Raw genomic sequence first — 24806 nt, 5'->3', positions numbered from 1 at the left:
ATGTGGAATTTGCCTAATGGTAGATGAATTGCCTAATGGTAGCATTTGCCTAAAGTTGTAGGCCAAAACCCATATACCTCATTGGCCAGCAACTCAACAGGCAAATTAGGTAGACCTTGCCATGAGAAACTGGAACACATGTCTCTTTTCCCACAGAAGGTTATTCTATGCTTTTCCCTTCCTCACAAGTCAAGGAAATAGTTGAGGAACTACCTCTCCTTACAGCCAAACTGTATTGTCATTGGTACCCCACACAGGGGTTGATTTATCCAAGTAGAACCTTGGGGTCCATATGAAGATCAAGAAAGTAGCTTTATACAAAGGACCAGTTCTATAAGACTGGATACAATGAAACACTAAATTATTTCATATTATGATATGTATTAATATTTCTTATTTGGGCGGTTAAGAGTAATCTAATAAAATAAAGATTTAAACAGACTTTAACACTGATTTCTCTATTTGAGCGTAAAGCAATTCACCAAAATTTTCTTTACACTTCAGAGAAAAAGTGTGCTCTTTTACAACTAATGTTATATTTCTTGAAAATAAGAACATTTAATGATCTAAAAAAATCTGTGAATCCTTGCTACTTTTGAGCCAAACAAAAATATTGGAAGAAGTATGAGAGAGAAAGCTTCAAACACGAATATCAGAATGCCAGGCATTGGATGGTAATCCCAGCCTTTGGCTCTTTGGCAACCCTCCCAACAGTCATGTTGGCAGTTGTCGAACTGTCTCTGAGTCAGTCAGTCTGTCTGTGGGTTCCATTGCCAAAGCTCTGTCTGATCAACTTGGGCCTCCAAGTTTAATGTAAATTTAGATTCTAAAGGATTTCTGTCCTTTCCTTGGTTGTTGACTTCAACCTTTTAGTATATCCTTTATTCTTTGATTGATTTAAAAGAATTCACTTCCTTATGCCTATATCTGTTCTGTAAATTTATGAACTTTCATATCATTTCTCTTACACAAAGCAGTTTCATTAAGCATGAGAAATATAATCCATTATTTCTCCGATGTATAAGGAAGCATACTTTTTTCTGGTAAGGCTTATGAATCTGACTATGAAAATTGAAAGTTCCATATTTATATTTTATGTACATATGTATTTGTAAGTTGTATGACTATATACTCCCTACACCCCCAAAAAAAACCCACAATATGACAAAATATCTGTAAAATAAGACTAACGAATGAGGTTACTGGTCAATGAGGTATGAGTTTTGATCTACAGACTTAGGGCAAATTCTATCAGCTTAGCATTAGGAATTTTTAGAATCATACAGAGTGAAAAACATTGCTAAAATAGCAATTTGAAATTTCTACTTGCATGATTTGTTTTAATTGAAGAAAGAAATGAATATGTTATCAAAACCTATCGATCTTGGTAATTTTTCCCTAGCTAAATATGGTTGATGTTTCTGTGAATCACTCACTCATCCAGCTTCAGAATTCTTTATTCTAAGTTCATCAGTGTTTATTAGTGGAACCTAAATGCCCTTTCATGTTAGTATGATTTTAATGGAGTACTTTTTATCTCAATAAAGTCGTGTACATATAATGAAGCAAATTCTATAAGCATTAAAATATAGATTAAGGTTTAAGAGAAAAAAATAATAGTGTATCCAAAAAAGGGAATTCCCCACCTTCACATTCAGAGTCTTACCAAGTAAAAACATGATCAGTACAATGACCTTAAACTGATATTCCTGGGACATAAAAAATTGGGCATGATGAGGGAGTCATATTTAAAAGGCTCAGTAGAATAAGTTCATGGAATGATGATATCTATAGGAAAAGTAAAGAAAGCTGTGTAGCCTTTGAAAAGGGGCTTTCAGATGGCTAACCCTGCAAAATGGTAGATATAGTTAAGTGTATATGTGGCTGACTCATTAACATCATTTTACAGATTTTAAGTAGTAACTAAAGTCACTTGACACGTGTTAATATGGGCCTGTGGCAGTGTAGTGTTCTGTAAGGAACCTGAGTTAGGAATTGGGACCTTGGGTCAAACCTTGGCTCTGCCACCAACATCTTCATTATTTTGGAAAAATCATGCTTGCTGAGCCTTGGGCTTCTCTTTTGTAATATTTGGAGGTTGAATTAAATTGTCTCTGATGACCTGTGTAAGCAGAACATCCTTTGTCTTTGAAGAACTGACTTTTTTTTTTTTTGAGATGGAGTCTCGCACTGTCACCAGGCTGGAGTGCAGAGGTGTGGTCTCGGCTCACTGCAACCTCCGCCTCCCAGGTTCAAGCAATTCTCCTGCCTCACCCTCCTGAGTAGCTGGGACTACAGGTGTCCACCATCACACCCGGCTAATTTTTGTATTTTTAGTAGAGATGGGGTTTCACTATGTTGGCCAGGATGGTCAAGAACTGACTTTGAATTGACGCAGGATCTCTCTCAGTCACTCTGCCAGCTGGGGACCTCCACAGAAGGCAACATTCCCACCCAGGGCCTCACTCAGCCCTGGGCCTGCCGCAGGAGGCACTACATCCACTCGGCCCGCCATACTATGCCTGGTTTGCACACCAGCCCGGATCCTGTGGCTGCTGTGACTGTGTGCTCAGCTGCCAATGGGAGGGGGTGCATGGGCAAGCGAGTGCAGGGTCTGGCCAGCTGTTCTGAGTGCCAGCACAGACGCAGGCTCCATGCGGGGCTTGCAGCTGGACCAGGTGTGTTGCAAGCCACTCCCATGGTAGACTCTGGCATCCAGATAAAGGGAACACAGTGGTGCCCAGGCAGGGGTGCCCACAACCCCGAAGCCCCAGAGGGGATGTTACAGCATGCTGATGAGCTCATTTAGTCCTGTTGTCCGCAGCCCAGTGGACTGCAGCATGTTAACAGCTCTGTCAGTCCCTTGCCTCACTCTGGCTCATGGCTCCGGGGCTGGTTCGGCCTTGCTGCTGCTTCCCATCACAAGGGGTCACAACCCTCTGCCAGCGGAGGGTAGAGGACCACAGTTGTTACAGCCTTTGGTGTACCCATGTTCAGTGGATCCCGACTTCTGGTCCTGCATCCAAGAACAAGATCATGCTGACAATTGAAGGGTGAGGAGGGTGGAGAAATATCTTATTGAGTGATGAAATAGCTCTCACTGGAGAGGGGATGCAAGGGTGGTCCTCTACCCGAAGTTGGGTGGTTTCTCTCCATGTGGCTAGGTCCGGAGCTTTTATGGGCTCAGAATGGGGAGTGTGTGCTGATTGGTTTGTGAGTATGCAAAAAATGGCTAAAACAAAGGCACCACTTAGAGGTGGGCACAACAGTGTAAAAAACCAGTTAGGAAAGGTTAGGTGTATGTAAAATAGGTGAAGGGTGGGGATCAATCAGAAAAGCATGGCAAACAGGAAGACAGGTTTTCAAACCAGTCCATGGATTTACCCCGGGACTTGTAGCTAGGCTTTAAACTGTCTTTGGCTGGAAGGTCAGGTTTCATCAGGGACCCATCCCTGTCTACTTAGGATTCATCTGCTTCCTGCCACCATTACAATGAACTAACGAGGTCCAACCCAGTGCTGCAAAAGTAAAGTGAGAAAAACAGCAAGTTTATCTATTCTATAGAAATCCACAAGTGGACAGGGTTTTAGTGTTGTTAATGTCAATTATAAAGTCATAAAAGAGGCTATTTATGCTAAGGGGGAAAAAAAGAGGGAAAGATGGTACTAGTACCCCTGCCTATAGCCTCTAAAAATTCAGACATCATAGTGCTTTAAATGTTTTCTATTAATAGCAACAGTGAAACACTAAAAATACTGTAATCATTCCTGAATCACATAGATCAGAGTAAGTATATAAACATACAATTCTCAATGAAATTAACTAGTAGAAAGATGAGATTTGAGACACGAAAGCATTCTTTCCCATTTCCTAGTTTCATATGACAGTAGTGTTGAATGCTGCTAACAGGTTCAATAAAATAAAAACAAACAAGGAGCTCTGAGCCTTAGTAGGTTCATTGTAAACCTTCAGAAAAGCACTTTATCCTGCCATCATCCCTAAATTGCTCAGTGGAGAATACATTCTGCAAGTATAGCTTGAGACACAAGGTTCTAATTATTTTATATCAGAGATAGCCTTTACTGTGGAAAGATTTCTTATTTGAATAGATAGAAAAAAGTAGGCCTAAAAACTATAATAATAGGATCATACTCCTTCATAGTTTTCCAAGCACTCTGACATTAATCAACAACCCTATGAGGTAGGCAGAGCAGGTTATCTTTCCTCACTTTCTTCAGTAGGGAGAGGTTAAGTTTATGTGGCTTTCCCAAGGTCAAAAAGCTTATAAGCTCCCAAGCTAGCTAGAGTGGCATCATGACTGTTCTATCTATTCATTCCCTCCTCGGATTCCTGGCGTCTGTTCTGCATTCCCCATGAAACAATTTTCAGGTTCAGATAGGACATGTCCTCCTTTGAGTTCCCACGGCACCTTGTATATATGCATGTGTGTTTTGTAAGTTATTACGCCTTAGGACTGGATCCTGCTCATTTTTTAGCACTCAGCTTTGTGTCCTGCATATCTTGGTATAAAGGAAATAATGATAAAATTGATTTCTGATTCAAGTGCCATGCCTCATTCCAGTTCACCACACTGACTCTAATCTAGTTGGACATCACTAATCTAGAATATTTCTGGAACCCATGTTCACATTCCACAAAAGCCACAGCCAGTGGTTTATTTTTCAGCTGCCATTTTTATCAGGATAGTTAATTAATTATACAACTTGAACTTAAAGAGCATCTAGTTCCTTAATTTGCTATATATCAGAATTATTTAAAATCCTGTTACTACCATCATATATTATGAAATACAGAAGACATAGCAAAGAATCTAGTTAATTTACTTCCCTAAGGCTGTCAGAGTTTTAGAACTGCAAAGAACCTAGACAGTCTTATCCAGCTTCTCCTTTCATAGATGAAAAAGTGAGAACAAAGATAAAGCTGAGAGACTTATTCAAGGTCACAGAGCTTTTTAGTGGCAGACCAGCAATTGAACCCCCATCCTCAGACCACCTTTCCATGCAGGAGCTGTGGCTTTATTAGTTTTAAAAATAGTGGACCTCTACATATTTCTCATACAAATTCTTCATCTGTAATAAATGAAACTGCCATATATGTAAGTGGCCCAGGAACTAGTTGAAATTTTTGAAAATGTATGCCTTATGAAGACTGGATATCAAATATCTGTTTTTAGCATCCTGTAGTCTGCACATGGTAAATACAACTTCTGTACTTAGCTCTTCAGACCACAGCCCTAATTTTCATTTTCTTGTCTTTATCATATTAGAACTACTAAGCAGATTTCCAAAAACAATCCATGAGATGAAGTTAGAGGGATAGAAGGAGGACAATCTGAAAAATATGAAGTGATTAAAAAACATTGTTCTAGCTAGTTGCTCACATTCAAAAAAAAAGTTAAAACCCAATTAGAAACAAAGGTCATAGAAAATGTGAGCATATTGTGTTCCTTAAATAACCAGATGTTCTTTCCTTCCTGAAGGCAGTAAGGGCTAGGAAAAAAGGTTTAAAACTATTGTTTTAAGTTAACTGTGAATTTTGCAAATCTGTTTTTACCCTTTAGCAAATAAAATTCTAATACAGAAACATAAGCAAAGTAATTTTCATTTTTTGGTGTTCTCTTATTTGTGTTGTGTGTTGAAGTGTTAACCTTATCATAAAGACTTATTACAAATGAAATACAGTACATGTATTACCATTTTAGATTATGCAGTAAGAATTTGACGGCTACCGTTTGTTTTGAAGACTAGAATATTTGGGAAAAAATATTTCTAGTAACTTTGCAAGCAGTCCTTTTAGCATTGACTGTTATTGTTTATGGAAGAAAATTTCTAGAAATAAGAATTTAATTTCATAGTCATTCTTGTACACAGAAACACACTATAAAAATATAATGTACAATGTACAATGCTTGGCCAGTTCTGATTTGGTTCTTGCTTGAGGTTGTATTAAATTTTGTCTTTTTAAATTATAAAAAGTCTGAATTTCAAATTTCAAATTGTATATAGGTACTTTAATTTTTACTCATTTAATTCCAAGAAATCTCACTATACATACAACATTTTTGTCAATATCAAATAAATAACTTTGGTAAAATGTCACATCAAACTTGAAAAGTAGTGGATGGATCTAAGCCTGCTGCCAGTCAGGTGACAATTTTAGAAAATGTTCCTTTCCTTAATGCCATTGTAATCTTTTTCTTTCTGAGCAATAAAGAATCTAAAATCCACGTATAGTGACTCTTTGAGGATGATGCACTATATCCATTTATTTACTTTTCATAATGCTTCCAGCAGACGGTCTATTCAGATTTTCTAGTATGTTACTAATCCAATTTTTTGTGATGATTTTATGTTACAGCAAGATTGTTTGCATTACTCCTATTTTCATCTTTTTTTTTTTTACTCCCAAAACTGGGCATTTCTTAGAAAACTGCCATTCTTCAAATTTTTTTGTGTGTTTATTCTGTTTGTGACATAACAAAAGCTGTTTTTTCTTTGTTTCTGAGCTGTGTGACTAATATTTCCTTTTTCTTTTCTATCACTAGATCACAACCAATTGGATGTTTATTATAGTTGATATTTAGGTATTTAGTGACTAATTAGGTGTATTTTCACATCCAATCAGAAATAAAGACTTTTTGACATAGATTAGCATTTTTTAAAAAGTTAAGTTTTACTTCTGAGTAAATGCTGGCTCTAAAACAAAGATTTGTAAGGAATAATATGAAAATCTTTATTAAACCAGTATTTGAAATTTATTATTTATTGGTTTCAGACATTTCATAATAAGAATCATGTGTTTCTCAAAATACTTTAAGGTTTTCCTAGGGGCCTTAAATAATTTTGAGTTAGTTTTATAGTATTTTGAATTCATTAATTTAACCAGTCCTTATTGTGTATCTTCTGTGCACCAGGTACTGGTTAAATCATGGTGATATAATGGTATATAAAAAAAATACATATGGCTCTTACCATAATAAACAATTAAGCAAGAAAATACTTACAGATTATGATGTGTTATAAAGGGCGCAAATAGGGTAATAATATGGCCAGGCGTGGTGGCTCACGCCTGTAATCCAGCATTTTGGAAGGCAGAGGCAGGCGGATCACTCGAGGTCAGGAGTTCGAGACAAGCCCGGCCAACATGGCAAAACCCCATCTCTATTAAAAATACAAAAATTAGCCAGACATGGTGGCAGGGGCCTGTAATCTCAGCTACTTGGGAGGCTGAGGCATAAGAATCGCTTGAACTTGGAAGGTGGAGGTTGCAGTGAGCCAAGATTGCACCACTGCACTCCAGCCTGGGTGACAGACCAAGACTCTGTCTAAATTAAAAATATGTGTGTGTGTGTGTGTGTGTGTGTGTGTGTGTGTGTGTGTGTGTGTGTGTGTAAAATAAAATAATGAGTGGGGGTAGAATCTGGGCTGAGAGAAGACCTAATTTAGGTAGGTTGGTCAAAAAGCTCTCCTGAGGAGGTGCCATTTCAGGTGGCAGCTAATGGAGGAAAAGGAACCAGCCAGGCAAAGAATAGAGAGGAGAACCTCCAGGAAGGGGAATAGCAAATGCAAAAGCTCCAAAGCGGAAAAGAGCTTAGGCTGTTGGTGAAATTGAAAGACCAGTATCATTGGAGCCAGGACCAGGGGAACGTGCCTGAGAGTGGTTGATGAGCTAGGGAGGGCTTGCTATTAGTTTGTTCTTCCTATGCAGTCTTACCTGATGGATAAAAAGTAAACTCATTTTTAAGATCACAGTTTGAAATTTCAGAAAGATCACGGGATTCTCGGTGATTCTTGGCAATGATTAAGACATTTTCTTATTATAAACTACTTTTGCTCTTAGCCGGAAGTTCCAAGTAGTCTTAAATGAATTTCTCCCTTGGTAAGCACACTCACTCACACCTCTTGGCTGTCACATGGTCAGGCCAATAAGTTATTGTTTAAGAATACTGTGGCCACGACTCTGAATTCTTTTACTTTGATCTTTTAAGAAATAATCTTAGCTGCCTTCTGTATACCATCAGTCTCAGTCAGTTTTGCTTTCATTTATGTCAACATCATGCTCCTCTGTGTAGTTGAACCCAAGGGAACCAGACCATTCAGTTTTCTCATCTACCAAACTGAGAGCTTCACTGCATCAGGTACTAGATCTCCAACAGCACTAACCCAGTGTCTGCTCTATGAGAGAAGTTCACCCTGCTGCGTTTATTGGACAAGTCACTTCATTTCTTGAACTGTAGAATGAGGAAACTGGACCACATAATCTCAATGGACCCTTTGGGGTCTATTTTAGCAAGATTCAGTTTGGTTTAACAGACACCACTGCAGAAAGAATAATCAATTCAGACTTAAATGGTCAGAAAGTTTCTTAGAGGAAAGAGACATTCCAACTGGGCTTTGAAGAATTTGCAGGGAGATATTATCCCAGCTTGAGAAAACAGAGGAAGTAGAATTCCTAGAAGTTTCTGAAGTAAGCAACCAGGCAGGGCCTGGCCGTTCTTTATCCAGAGTCACTCAGTGACCGCCTCAGAGACCCAAAGAATGACTATATCGCCCTTAATACCTTGTATATTTGCAAACGCTAATTATTAGAAGTCCATGAAATGTGTAAGGAGTCTCTATTTAATAAATTTTTATTTGGCATTAATTTATATAATGTTTCATGTTACTATTCAACATAAATATTTTCTTTGTTAGTGAAAAGTCAGTGTGAAAAGGATCTCATCCAGTGATCTTTATTTAGCTTTATTGTGTGTAATAGTTGTTCATGGCAACAATATTTGCTGAAAATAAGCAAGTCTTTATTTAGATCTTTAAAGTCAGTTTGGAGATGTTTAGTGATTTTTATTTGGGGCAGCTTGAGAGAGCAATGAAACTGTGGAAATGATTGTTCGGCATGTTTTAGAAGACAAGGTTCCTTTAGTGAGACACAACTTAACTCATTAGAATTGTGATTTATTTTTCCTTAAATACCTAAAGAGGAGACTAAAATCCATGGGTTAACTTGTTCTCATTAAGCAAACTTTTCCCAGTAAGCAAAGAATAATCTACAAACCAATCTCCTCCATTTTATTTGATGTCTTACAAGTAAGGAAAATCTAGGTTATTGGGGAGAGATGTTTATTTTAAATAGACTACGTAACACTTTAAAGCTATCGGTCCTATGCATGTGTGTTCAGAAAGTCTCTATGAAGCCCCAAATGGAAAAGTATTAAAATGCATTACAGCGAAATGAATATGTTATATCCCTGAGGTCAAGGAATCAAGTGGCTGCCCTCCTTTACCGCTGACTTGCTATTTTACCCCCAGGGAAATCATTCAACCTTTTGCTGCCTTAAATTCAGGTTCATTAATTGTTTTTTAAAGGGTGATGTGTGGCTGATAAGGCCTTAATTAGCCTATAATCTCTAACAGTCATTTCCAGCTTTAAGTGCTGTGACTACCTAGCTAATCACTTATTTTTCTTATTATATATGAAATAGTTTGTTCAGAAAGGGACTTCTTAGTATTTCTGTGTCATCTTAAAGTTATGATTTAATGAAATTGAAGATTACAAATCATAAGTTATGAAAAAAAGATTATAAACTTAAAACTGACAGAACAAAAAAACCATCAATTTTTTTAATATAGTGGTTATGGCCACATAAATATTTTATTTGCCTCTTAAGTATATTAACTCAGTAAATATATTATTGCTAATTTAAAATGTTAAGTATATTGATTTTATAGGAAGAAATGCCAATATATTCAAGTAGTAAACTGTATAACTATAATAATCAGCTACTTTATTTAAATATATGCTTTGACATTTTATCTGTCCCCTCTCTCCAAAAAAGCAAAACATTTTATCATGGAGAATTTTAAAGTATATTTCATCCAGTTCAAGCACACATATGATTACCATATTGGGAAATGTAAGTTAGTTTATCATACTGCAAGATTTTCTCTATACCTCAGTAGTGACTGGACCATTCACACAAACCTGGAGTGACCACTTCATACGCGTGGGTGAGCCTCCAAGCTCCTCCAGACAGAGGCCAGTGTGGCACTATGAAGGAGGTTTTTCTCTGACATTTGATACATGAGTATGGTCCTCATATGCTGATAGTTACACATTTTTCCAAGTGTCTTAATATGATTTGGAAAAGATCTTTATTTACTTAGTTGTTTTTTTCTGGTTTTGAAGAGGAACTTTGTAGTTTCATTCCCCTACACTGTGTCTTTCTCTAAAATACTATTTTTATTCATTTAGCCAAAATATACTAAGCTCCTACTATGTATCAGTAGCATCGTGGAACCATCTTTCAGAAGTCTTGGTTGAAACACGTAAAGATGTATGAATAGGATTTGTGGCAAGTGAGAATGAAGCAGGAAATTTTCCCTGACCCCTTCACGGGTGGGAACTGGTGTGCCCTCTCTGGAGCTAGCTGGCTGCTTTGGCACCAGCAGAGGCAAACTACACTCACTTGAACCTGTTGCACTCAACCCCTTGCGGGAGGGAGCACTTGCAAGAGCCGGGGTGAGTGCTTTTGGGCACCTGAAGGAGCAAAACTCCATGCGGGCCCCACTGCAGCATCTAGCAGGGAGTACCCCCACTCCCCCACCCTGAAGCCCCAGAAGGAGTGTTACAGTCAATGCTCTTTTAGCTTTGCAGACTGTGGACAGCTTAAGTGTTAATAGCTCAGTGGAGGGTCAGTGTGACAGCCTTTTGCATCCACACGCTTGGTGTCCAAGCTCTTTTTTGGCATCTGGAAAAATCAGTTCGCACGGCTGAATTGAAAGGTGATGAATGCAGAAGATTTTATTGCTGATGAAAGTGGCTCTCAGTGGGAAGGGGAGCTGAGAAGGGGATGGAGCAGGAAGATGATCTTCCCCTGGAGTCCGGCTGTCCAAAGCGACACCATCAAACCATCCCTCTGAAGTCAAGCTGCTTCTCTTTGACGTCAAACCGTAGTCTCCAATGTCTAGCTGCTTCTCCTCTTCTCTTCCTCTCCCCTCTCTGCTGGCAGAACCTGGGGTTTTTATGGGTATAGGGTTTTTTATTGGCATGGGATGAGGATTGGGGCAGGCCGTGGGTGGTTTTGGAAAAGGCAACTTTCCAGCGGGAAAACAGGGATGTTTGGGCCACAGCTCCAGGCTCAAGGGTGGGTCCCTCACCAGGGACCTGCCCTCTTCTGTCCAGAATTTCCCAGCCTCCAGTCCCTATCAAAAGGAATATCCACTTGGCTGATTGCTCATCCTCCTTTAAGTCTTCAGATCCAGGCTTCTCAGTGAAGTTTACCCTAATCACCCTGCAGACCTCCCTGCCCCCAACTCTATAGTAGGTAGTTTACTGATTTGTTATATTATTTTCTATTGTCTGTCTTTCCGTGACATTATATCAACTCCATGAAGACAATGTTTTTTGTCTGTTTGATTCCCTGATATTTCCAGGGTACCTGCAATAATGAGTGAATGGATGGGATGAATAGTGACTAATTACCTCCAACTAAGCCCTCAAATTTCTCTTCCGGAGGAGAAGTTGATGTTCATTGCAGTTCAGTTACCAAGTGTTTATTGCCTCCATTCTCCTGGGTGCTGGTGATGTAATGAATTAGGGACACATAATCTGCTCAAAAGCTTTCAGTGTAATGCATTGGATCTTAAACCGTGGTGTGCAAAAGAAGCACCTTAGGAAGCTTGTTAAAAATACAGATTCCCAGATATTCTAATGTAAATAGATCTGTGATAGGACCCAGAACTCTGTATTTGTTCTATTCCAAAACTGGTGGCCATGGACAACACTTGAAAAAACAGATACTAGACTGAGAGCAAAGTTACTACACAGATTGAAAGCCAAACACCTAAAAAAACCAGAAGCCTAGACTCTAAACCAGTAAGTGGAGTATGTACATGCACAGTGACTATACAAAGATAATCCAAAGGGGTGCAAGAAGAAAATAATGAAACTTCTGTTTATATTCATTTTTTTCCAAAAGGAGTAAAGCTTACTAAGTTTTACTATTTAGTGTACAGAAACAGTGGTTCCTTCACATGCCATGTTTGTCAGCCAGTCATGAGAGATCACCTCTGAGGTCTCTTAAGGGAAAGGGGACTGCAGCATACAAAGGGATTGAAAGTGCCCCCTTACTTCTCCATTTGATTTTATGCCTGTGTCTTGTTGGTGTCCCCATGTCCCCAGTTAAGTGGGTTGCATTATCTTAAATGATGGGCATATTTACAATACCTGAGAGATGTCAGGACCCATGAACAACTATTGTGGATTCACTAGATATCTCCAGCTAACGAACTTAAAAGAATTGCCAAATATAATTTCTTTTGTAAAAAAATGTGTGCTTCAAGTTTGCTTACCTTTCTGGTGGTGACAAATAGCTGTCAGTACTATGGTATCATGCAAAATATTTTGAAAACATAAGCAATTTATCTCTTCAAGGTAATGGTAACATTTTAATAATGAAAGTAAGAGCTTTTTCAAAGAAATTCATGATGTGGATAATTTGGAAATGTTTTATCTATTTGTGATGTTCTTAACAAAGATAATTTAAGTGTGTCACTTATTAAAAATTCTCAAAGAACACCTAAAAGTTACAGAATCATAATTTCTCACATGGTTAATAATCTTCCAGATTAAGAGATAAGTCAAGTTAGAAATTGTTTTAAACACAGAAACACAACACCTTTCACTTAGATTTTTAGAAGAGCTAATTAACATTAAGGAATATAGAAATTTTATTAGCCAGATTTTAACAAAAACCTTGGCATAATTGGTGGGTTACAAAATGAATACCATACTTTACCAAGGGCAGCCAACAATCTCTTTTTTTCATTCAGATCTATGTCTCTTTATGAGGTAGCTTTTTCCAGAGTATCAGTCTCAAAAACTCACCTTCACAAAGCCTGTAACAGAGGTTTTCAAAAAGTACAGAAGCATATTGAATCATATCACTACTGTTTAAAAAATACCACTGTAAGTAAACTATTATGAAAATTAAATATAGCTTAATTCATTTCTATCTCATTTAAATACTCTGTTGCGCATGTATTTTCTAATATACAAAATAGGTTAGTACAAGTAGTGGATGCATATGATTTGTAAATAAATAAATATACACTTATCGAGGTGCCAGTCCCCTCAATTTTTTAGAGCAAAGGAATAATCAAAGAGGTTGAAGGACCCCTGCTGTATACCACTGGCCACTGAAAACTGATATGGGTGATTCTGATGCTCAGCTAGGATGAGAATCTTGAGGCTGGCTCCCAGCACACACATAGTTCTGTAGTCCCACAGACACACCCGTTAGCAGGGGCACGTTGAGAAGACACAGGGTCTAAATTTATCCTTATGATGACAGAGTTCTCCCAAATTCCTCTGGTAAACTTGATGCTTTTTATATCTCCTAAGGTCTTGAGTTTCACTGAGAAATATAGCTATCACATCCTAGTTGTCAAACTGTGTTCTGGTAACATGGGCTCATTGTACACTTTTTCTAGATGGTTTTGATGTTTAAAAATAAGTCATTTTAAACATTCAGTTATAGGACTATTCTGTATTTTGTAATTTCATTACAGCTGGTTAAAACTCTAGAGATCGTTTGATAATACTCTCATTTCCTCCTGAGGCCTGTTGAGGGTGCAGTGAGATACCCAGAGTCATCCAGAATTCAGTGGCAGAGCCAAGACCTAGCCTCCTGGCTCCTGTTCCCACTTTGGAGCTATCTGTCTTCTTCCTTCTTCTTGCCCTTGCCTTTCTTGCAGATTCCTAATGCAAAATGTTCTTATTACTCCCACACACTATTTCTTCTCAGTTCTGAACGACCACATTCCTATTAACAAGAAAGTTAACAGGAGCTCTTTGGTCTTCTGTAAGGAACACACAATAATGCATTTCAGCTCGATTACCCTTCCAACAATAGTGTTTACTTCTGACTTCTCACTCATTCATGGTTGGAATACCGAGTTTGAAAATTGATATACTGTTAATTAGTTTGCCAAGTCTTGCCTACAGGTTTCCAAAGAGTAAAGCCCAACAAGATTGATGGGGGAAACAATAATAATAATAATTACTATTCTATAATGAAGTTGACCTTTGACTTTTTTTCTTGAACTATGTGCCACCCATGTGAAAGACAGTAAGAAAAAAGTAATAAAATAGAAAATGAGAGGAAACCTGTCAAAAGAGCCAGTTCAAAGGATTAGAGTGATAGTGTGAACTGGAGGGGAGGTGAGAAGAAAAGAGCATGAGAGAAAATATGAAGAATTTCATATTTTCTTTTGAGAATATGAATATCTGAGACTCACATATTCTCACCTTGAGCAACTTTTCTTCTTGAGAATAAAATATGTATGTCTACTATAATGATCGTTTCCTTTAATTGTTAATAGGATATTAGTGAGGTTGACCAACTGCTATAACAAATGAAACCCAGTGTTTCCATGGCTGAAGGCAGTAGGTGTTTAGTTTTCACATGAGCAATAATCCATTGTAATTCAGACTGGGGTGTCTCAGGCTCACACAGTTCTTCAGGCTTCTGCCAGCTCTGTTAACTTCAGCTTTGACCTTCCATTGTTGCCCTGTACATTGACATTGCCAGCAGGATGAAAAAATAGCATGGCAATTCATGCATGGGAGGTTTTATGATCAGGGATGCAGGTGGCATGTATCACTTTCATTCACATACCATTGGCTAGAACTCAGTCCCGTGGCTCCACCTAATCACGCGAGCCTTTAGAAAACATAGTAGAGCCATGTGCACAGAAAGAAGAAGAAGCAGATTTGGTGAGCAGCCAGTCTCTGTCTCCAAAATGGAAATGTTCTGGTTCTTTTACCTCCTGGGCTCATTGAGACGGCTCTCTCTAAGGGAAAAACTAAAAGTTACTGTGGGAAGCTTGTGACCCTCAATCTTACATCCTGAGAAATCTGATTTTGCTAGCGCTGTCAGAAAAGCTAAGTCATCTCTCTGACACAGATCCAAACTGAGCTTGCAAGGCTGATATGTAAAGCTGGCATGTCTCTTGTCTCTTTCTCAGTCTGCAGTGGGGCCTAGAGCAGCTACAAGACTGACATCCATCCTCATGCCCCCATGTTGATCCCATTCACTTTTGGTGGCAGGCTGTTAGGGTCTAGGTGTTTGTGTTTCCCAAAATTCAGATGTTGAAATCTTAACCACCCAAGATGATGATATTAGGAGGTGGGGCCTTTGTGAAGTGATTAGGTCGTGAGGGCTCTCCCCTCATAGTTGGGATTAGTACCTTTGTAAAAGAGACCCCACAAAGCTAGCTCACCCCTTCCACCACGTAAGGAAACAGTGAGAAGGCACTATCTATGAACCGAGGAATGAGCCCTTACCAGACACCAGCTCTGCTGCCACCTTTATCCTGGAATTGTGAGAAATAAATTTGTTCTGTTTATAAGCCACTTAGTTTATGGTATTTTGTTATAACATCCAAACAGACTAAGACACAGACATGGGAGGCCACATCATTATCAGATCACTTACAATGAGGAAAAAAAACAACTTACTTAACTCCATATACCAACATACTATACACCTATGTGGAAAACCCAATCAGAATCATAGATCTCCATGGAGTACCTGGTATCAGGTAGAAGCAGATGGGAAGGCATATTTAGTGAAACTGGACTCTGAGACTCTTAAGATACCTACTTCACAGTAAGGGTAGTCTTACTGGGGTCCTGGAAATTACACAGTCCATTACCTACTAACTCAGGCCGTCTTTCCCACTGGCTCTGCCCTTATGTGCCTCTTTGACTCTTCTCTGCCTCCTTGGCAGACCCCTTTTGATTGACATCTTATTTCATTAGATATGTATTAAACATATAAGGGATATAACATCTTCTTTTGTTAGATATATATTAATCATACAAGGGATATAATCAAGTCTTGCTAACCTGGAAACCACCTAGTTACGGGGGGTTGGTTGGTTGGTTGGTTGGTTTAAAGAGACAGAGTCTTAACTCTGTGGCCCAGGCTGGAGAGCAGTGGCACAATCATAGTTCAGGGCAACCTTGAATTCCTGGGCTCAAGTGGTCCTCCCCATAACTTCCCGAGTAGCTGGGACTACAGGTGTGCACCACTACACCTGGCTAATTTTTTTTCACTCTTTCGTAGAGACGGTTTCTTGCTTTGTTTCTTAGGCAGGTCTCAAACTGACCTCAAGAGATCTTTCTGCCTCAGCCTCCCAAAGTGTTGAGATTACAGGCATAAACCACCATACCCAGCCCACCCAGATTTTTGAGGAAGGCTTTGTATACCTTTTCTCAGAGGCAAATAGTGTTAATTTTGGAATTTGACTGATTCACAATTCTTAGGTGCACCTCAGATTTACTTCTCATTATTATTAAAATTGGTTTCTGAAGAGGCAAATTGGAAATAATTGTTTCCTCCCCTCACTCACCTTGTTAGGGATACTGACACTTTAACATCTTTTTACTCCATGGTTGCTTCAGTAAATTAAGAGTTCAGTTTTCAGGTTTTCTCTGCACACTATTATTTTTCACTTTTTTGACAGCCCCTTCAAGTTTATCTTCAGTAGTGTTTACTGAAAATGTGTTGAAGATATATGAATTGATAAAGCTGAAAGCTCTGTTTCACTAAATCGTCAGCCCAAAGTCTGTCCATCATCCTGTTAAAAGTTGGAGTTGTTTAGTGACTTGATTCTTTCTGGACTTTTCTTGAGGTTCTTATTGCAATATAAGTGCCTTATTCATCAATTCTCTCTTTTTTTCTACAACAACAGCAATAAAAATAGAGAGTATTTCAGGTTTATTCTACTTAAAGTGGGTATTGTATGGTGCCTGCATGGTTTGAGCTGCCTTTGAGGAACAGCACCAGGTGGGAAAATTTGTAGAAGGCAGAAAAGTGACAGGAATAGTTGCAGTGATTTTTGTAAACCCAAGAAAGAGGTAAACCCTCATCTTTCCAGCCATTATCTGGAGAAATCCAGCCAGATTTTCTCATAAAGGTTCCAATTGAACATTTCTATTATATATTCCACTTACAAGAGAATCCACTGATGAGAATGTCAGCTATTAATTTGAGATCATCTACTTAATTTGCTTAATTAATAACATCTTATTTGAGCTCTCTTATTTGAACTTTCTTGTATTTGAGTTCCAGAGACTAACCAACCACATAGGAAACAGTATTTGGAATAGCAATGAACAAAAACTAAAAAATTTCAGCATATATTTAGGACATATTCATTCAAAAGGAATTGACCTCTGATTAAACAAGGAGGAGAGATTTCAGTATCTTAGAGGTAACACAGTTGATGCCCTAAAGGATTTCATCAGAGGATTTAATGTGTTTTTACCTATGTATATGTTTTTTAAATTAAAGTTCGTATTATTTTTTACCAACTATTCCTTTTGATGTGGGAAAACAAACAGTGGAATAAAGGTAATATGAACATTCTGTTTCCTTCTTTGCCTTTTTGTTTCCTTTCTTCCTTCTTTTTTTTTTTTAAATTAAATACAGTTAAACTTTGAGCTTCTTGAAAACAGAAAACAGTAGATAACTTCAAGGAACTTTTAAGAAAGAGTATCAACAAGGCTTGGTGGGTAATTAGCTGTAAGCCATGAACAATTTGTTGCATTTCCCAAGTCTTCAACTATTGATGGAGTTACTGGGAAAATATGCAGATTAGCAATTTTTTTTTTTTTTTTTTTTTTTGGAGACACAGAGTTTTGCTCTTGTCATCCAGGCTAGAGTGCAGTGGCACAATCTCAGCTCACTGCAACCTCCACCTCCCGGGTTCAAGCGATGCTCCTGCCTCAGCCTCCCAAGTAGCTGGGATTACAGGCGCCTGCCATTACACCTGGCTAATTTTTGTGTTTTTAGTAGAGACAGGATTTCGCCATGTTGGCCAGGCTGGTCTCGAACACCTGACCTCAGGTGATCCACTCATCTTGGCCTCCCAAGCAGATTAGCAAATTTGCAGAGGGTGGCTGCGTGTAAGAATAAGGTTGGATAATGAGTCAATTCTGAGGAGGTTATGGGATATCCAGGTAGAAATATCCAGAAGGTAATTGGGAATGTGTGCCTAGAGCTCTAAGAAGGGATCTGGACCAGAATTACAGACTTAGGAGTCTTCAAGTATAAGTATTAATTGTAGTTGAGAGAATGTAAGTGGTCCAGGAATGATATTTTGGGGAAATGAGATGTGAGCTAGGAAGGGAATCATAGGAAATGGTATCAAAGAGATGGTAGGGTCAAGAAGAAGGAGTGTATGGAGAAGATTCAGAATGTGGGAAAACTGTAAGAAGACAGAATTATAATTGCCTGAGGGTAGATAATTCTAACAACATTGAAAATGATGAGTGGCAAATGTTACAGAGAAATCAACTGAGATTTAAAATAAATGAGCCTGTTGAAAGTTGTTTACATATTTAGGGTACGCATTGAAGGGGAAATTAAAGTGCTCTTTCAGAATGAAACAGTGACATAAAAAAATAAAAGTCAAGCAATAAGATTGTAGAGGGTTGAGAAAAAGGAAGGGAGAAGTGAAAATAGTGAGGACTGTTGGGATGAAAATAAATGAGCAACATAGTGCTGTTGATTACAAAGGAATGACTATTTTCAAACACATATACTTTAGCATTTCCCAATCAGATATTTGTTAAAGTAATATGTTCAGTTTTTCATTCTTAATTTTGGGAGATGTGGAAAATTACGAAGTATTATCAATGCCATATACTTGGAACTTGTATTATTTATTCCCAAAGGAAAACTGAGAATTAACAATGTTCTTCATATTTTCATGAACCCTTATGGTATGTTTAGCCAGAAGAAGTTCGAAGATAGAACTGGGTTCAGTTCCTGGCTGTTCCCTTACCATCTCATATAACTTTGGCCAAACTACTAATTATTCCGAACCTCTTTCTTTACCTATAAAATGGTAATGAGTTTTTTTGTGAAAAATTTAAGACTGAGATAATATTTGTAAAAGAACTAATGTGGTCTGGCACCTACTTGGTACCAGTAAATAATAACTGATGTTATATGTTTCTTCCATAAGAGGAAGAAGACTACATGGGCTTGACTTCATTTGTGGCATATTTAAGCTGTGGTTTATTTCATTAAATTTTCTGCTTAATTGATGCCTCATAAATGAGCTAATTCTTTCTTAAACCTTGTCTAAGTTTCCAGTTATATAGAACAACTCCTAAATAATTTAATAGTACAGTGTATCATTTGTTGATTTTTTAAAAAAATGTCTATTGCTTTTTATATACTTGTATAACACATAAAGTTTGAAGATTCTAGATATCATTAATCATTAAGTAGTACAGTCTAGAAAAATAAGTCACAGTGTAACAGCTGATGAGATCTCTAAGAATCTCAACAGCAATAAGTTCATTCTTTCTTCACTAAGCTGCACCTCTCCTTTCCATAACTCTCTCCCAACAACACAAATGTTGTAAATGCCTATTCATCCTTCAGATTACTGTTCCATTGTGACTTCTTCTGATGAGGTTCCCTGTATAGGTGATATTTCCCTTTTCTCTAGCTGCCTTTAAGATTTTTCCTTTCACATTGGCCTTGGAAAGTCTAATGACTGTGTTGCAGATGGTCGTCTTGTATAGTAACCACATAAACTGAATTAAAAACAAAACCATATGATCATCTCAATAGATGCAGAAACATCTTTTGGTAAAATCCAACATCCTTTCATGATAAAAAAAAACCTCGAGAAACTAGGCATTGAAGGAACATACCTCAAAATAATGAGTCATCTATGACAAACCCACAGCCAACATCATACTGAACAGGCAAAAGCTAGAAGCATTCCCCTTAAGAACTGGAAGAAGATAAGGTTGCCCACTCTTGCCACTCCTATTCAACATAGTACTGGAAGTCCTAGCCAAAGCAGTCAGGCAAGAGAATGGAATAAACGGCTTCCAAGTAGGAAAAAAGGTAGTCAGAGTATCTCTCTTCTCTGGCAATATGATGCTATACCTAGAAAACCCTTAAAGACTCCACCAAAAGTCTCCTAGACCTGATAAACAACTTCAGTAAAGTTTCAGGATACAAAATCAATGTAGAAAAATCAGTAGTATATCTGTACACCAATGTAAGCTGAGAACGAAATCAAGAATGTAATCTCCTTCACCATTGCCACAGAAAAGTATCTAGGAGTACATCTTCCCAAGGACATGAAAGGTCTCTACAAGGAGAACTGCAAAACACTGCCGAAAGAAATCATAGGTGACAAAAACAAATGGAAAAACATTCCAGGCTATGGATTGGAAGAATCAATACCATTAAAATGTCCTACTGCCCAAAGCAATCTACAGATTCAAAACTGCTATTTCTATCAAATTCCCAATTCCATTTTTCACAGAATTAGAAAAAACTATTCTAAAATTAATATGAAACTGAAAAAGAGCCCGAATAGCCAAAGCAATCCTAAGCAAAAGGGACAAAGCTGGAGATGTCACATTACCTGACTTCAAACTATACTACAAGGCCACAGTAAGCATAACAGCATGGTACTGCTACAAAAACAAACACATAAGCCAATGGAACAGAATAGAGAACTCAGAAATAAGACAACACACCTGCAGCCAACTGATACTTGACAAAGCTGACAAAAATAAGCAATGGGGAAAAGACTCTCTATTCAATAAATGGTGCTGGGAAAACTGGCTAACTATACGCAGAAGAATGAAACTGGACTCCTACCTTCACTATATACAACAATTACCTCAAGATAAATCAGAGCCTTAAAAGTGAGACCTCAGCCTATAAAAATCCTAGGGAAAAAAACTAGGAAATCCTCTTCTGGACATCAGCCTTGGAAGATAATTTATGGCTAAGTCCTCAAAAGCAACTGTAACAAAAACTGACAAGTGAGAACTCATTAAACTAAAGGGCTCTGCACAGCAAAAGAAACTATCAACAGTGTAGACAACCTACAGAATGGGAGAAAATATTTGCAAACTTTGCATAATGGGAGAACGCTCACTTACAGTGAAGTAAATGAGCCTTCTACTTGCTTCACTGTAAGTCTACTTCTTGTCTACTTCTGAAGAGCTCAATCTTTCTGTGCTAACTCCTGTGAGAGGGTTTCCATTGCTGCGGGACTGATAGCAGAGAGATTTGATATCCAAAATGTATAAGAAACTTAAACAAATCAAGGGGAAAAAATCCGTTAAAAAGTAGACAGAGGACATGAACAGACAGTTCTCAAAAGAAAACATACAAGTGTCCAACAAGCATATGAAAAAATGCTCAACATCACTGATCATCAGAGAGATGCAAATCAAATCTGTAGTGAGATACCATCTCACACCAGTCAGGATGACTATTATTAAAAAGTTGAAAAATAACAGATGTTGGTGAGACTGCAGAGAAAAGGGAACTCTTACACATTGTTGATGGGAATGTCAATTAGTTCAGCCGCTATGGAAAGCAGTTTGGACATTTCTCAAAGAACTAAAAATAGAACTACCATTCAACCCAGCAATCGCATTACTGGGTATATGCCCAAAGGAAAATATATCATTCTAAGTAAAAGATACATACATGCTTATGTTAATTGCAGCCCTATTCACAACAGCAAATACATGGAATAAACCTAGGAGCCCATCAGTGGTGGATTGGATAAAGAAAATGTGGTACATATACACCATGGAACACTACGCAGCCATAAAAAGGAATGAAACTGTGTCCTTTACAGCAACATAGATGTAGCTGGAGGCCATAGTCCTAAGTGACTTAACACAGAAACAAAACCAAATTATCACATGTTCTCACTTACAAATGGGAGCTATATCTTGGGTTCAACTGACCTAAACCCAGAAACAGGAGACACTAGAGACTCCAGAAGGAGGGAGGGAGGGAGACAAGACCCATAAAACTTCCTGTTGGGTACTGTGTTCACCATCTGGGTAATGGGATTAATAGAAGCCCAAACCTTTGTATCATGCAGTATACCCTTGAAACAAACCTGTACATGTACCCCATGAATCTAAAATAAAAATTGAAGTTAAAGAAGAAATAGTTAATTTCTGGCTGCAGACTAAGAAAGTTCAGCTACCTCTTAAAACAATCAAGTAATCTGTGGACAGCTCTACTTAGGGAACAGACCACTACAAATCTCTCTGCTATCGGCAGTCCCACAGCAATAGAAACCCTCTCAGAGGAGTTAGCACAGAAAGAGTAGGCTCTTCAGAAGTAGACAACTTACTTCACTGTTCGTGAGCATTCTCCCTTCATTCTCCCCACTGACCCCTCCTAGACTTCTTATTCAGGTGAGGTACTGGATGTTATCTGGGCCAAAACTTGTGCATCTAAATATGCCCCAATCCTAAATGTTACTCCTATCCAGGGCTGGCTGCCATTCATCTGGTGTTGCAGCTTATAACAGTTACTAAAATGTTGAAGTACTTATATGTAAGTAGCTAAAGAAATTCAGTATCAGAGGGGTTAAATCCTGGCATGGCAGGGGCTTTCCAGGCATTTCTTCCTGGATCCCTATAGGTCCTGATGGTAGCTGCCTATACTAAACCACTTGTTTTATGTTTTGACTACTACCCCGAACATATTCATTCAGTAGTAAAAGAGTTAAGAAACTAGTATAGTAGTATCCATAAGACTAAACCTTCCCAGGAGGAAAGCTGTTAGCCAAAATCACCTTTCAGTTTTCTGGAAAAAGGCATCAAACCCCCAAATGGTCTCTTGATGGAATTTAAGGGGTCTGGGAAGTTGGATGGGAAAAATTTACATCTTTATTTTCATTAAGCCCTTACTGAAATTTATATTTTCTTCAAATATGGGTATAGGCAACAAACTACAATATTATTAGCAGTATCTGAAACATTGTCACTAATAACACTCACAGAATTTTCCTATCCGATTACAGTTCATGAAGATATCTTGAAATACTATTTACATTCATTACTACTTTAAAATTATACTAATGATCATACCAGCCACTATATCTTGTCATATAATTATTAATATAAAAGCACATGTGAGTATATTACAACTTTGTTCAGTATTCTGTTACTATTTTTTATTTTATTTTCTTTATTACCCTATATACTTTATTTTATGCATTTTTAAAAACATTATTCTAGAAAGGAGACCAAAATCTTTACCAGAAAGCAGAGGATTCTGTGGCATAAAAAATATTAAGAACACATAGCATAGATATTATGTAAGCAGCATGTAATTGGTTTTCCAATCATTATTATTAAAGTAGTTGGTTTTAAGGCTGAGCTGTATCAAAGATTATTGATTAAAAATATTTTACAACACTATCTGCTATTTAGAGAAATTCACATCTAAGATTAGTGTTCTTTTTTAAAATGACTGGAATCTAGAATAAGATAATCCAAAGGCAAAAGTCCATCTACATGGACTCTTATCCATGGTCTTCTCTGTGGTCTAACTTGACATACTTTCTCCTATATAGATAACAGGCTCACTCAGGAAAATACAACTCAAATCTAGGTGTTATTTGTGTTTGCATTGTGATTTCTTCCTTCACTTAGAAATTTCAAAGTTCATATTTCACTTTTTACTAATAAGATTCACAAAAAATACAGTGGAAGCAAATGACCTTGGTAAGAATGGGTTTTTACAATAAATGAATTTTTAATTCCAAGATGTTTTTTCATTGAAATTACTACCCCAATTGCATTAAAAGTGTGGCTGTGCAAAGCTTCCTTCTACCAGGCTTCATGTGCAGGACCTTGGTTTTTGCTGCCTTGGCAATTCCAAAAGCAGGTGTTGAAAGAGAAGAAGATAGGAAAAAGAAGATGGGAGAAAAATTTTCCAAATCAGAGTTCTCAGTCCAAGGACTTATTCTTGGGGGTTCAAAAATTCTAACAGTATTTTTAAATTGCCTCGATTTTGATGGTTACTTGATTAAACTGTTCTAACGTTTCTAAAAATAAAAATTTGCAATGATAACTTTTATATCAGACTTTACCTCTGTTTCCCAAATTGGGATCTTTAGGAATATTTTTTTGAGATCACTTTTTTCCTTTTTTTCTTTAATAAAGATTGGGAACCGCTCTTAGGAACAGACAAATGGATTTCCATATTTCTTAAAGCGTTGAAGTAAATCTCTCCCACCCCCACCATTACTGACATTGAAGAAGGAAAAAGGTGAAGAGTTCAGTACTACTGGAAAGAGCCAACCAGTTATCTAAAAGACATATTTTGAGGCCCAGTATTAGCAACAAAGAAAATTTGTAGACCTAAACTCCTACTTTCCATATATATAAATAACAAACTGGGGGTAGGGGGTATGTTACTCTGGCATCTTTCTGCACGCTAAATTCAAAAATGTAAATACATTAGTAAAAGAAAAAAATGTATTTCTCTTCTGGTGTCTATTTATTGTGTGAAGCTAAAGTCGAGCATAACGCACAGGTGGTTTAAAATGCTTCTCTGCCATCTGAGATCTCGGCTTGCCAGGGTATAGATGGGGATGTCACTTTAGGGAATTGGGTTTATTCAGTATGTAAAATGAGGCTGGCATGGCTTCAGAGGTTTTGTCTGTGTCTTTACCCAATTAACGGTGTTTTTGCTTCCTTTTTTTTTAAACTTTTTCTCTTCTAAATTTTCTTTTTTTGGTTTACTCTATAGGTGCATAAATGAGAATTACCGAGATTTTTCTATCAATTGCCCTAAGATTCTTAATACCTAGTTTTCACAATATATTTTTTCCCATCAAAATACATAGGAATTATTAGTAAATAAACCAGAAGTCATTTTGATCCTGATGCTGAAATAATATTTTAGTCACAACCAA

The 24806-nt window shown here is 37.7% G+C and overlaps 1 protein-coding gene across 50 annotated transcripts in view; it reads left to right on the top strand.

Moving 5' to 3' along the window:
* The window catches only part of TBC1D5 (TBC1 domain family member 5), a 584007-nt gene that overhangs the window by 449062 nt on the left and 110139 nt on the right, over nt 1-24806 (top strand). The gene's annotated exons all lie outside the window — the stretch shown is intronic.

This window comes from Pan troglodytes, chromosome 2 (genome assembly GCF_028858775.2).
Source record: "Pan troglodytes isolate AG18354 chromosome 2, NHGRI_mPanTro3-v2.0_pri, whole genome shotgun sequence".
NCBI classification, from domain to species: Eukaryota; Metazoa; Chordata; class Mammalia; order Primates; family Hominidae; genus Pan; species Pan troglodytes.
This window is presented reverse-complemented; position numbering and strand designations above follow the sequence as displayed.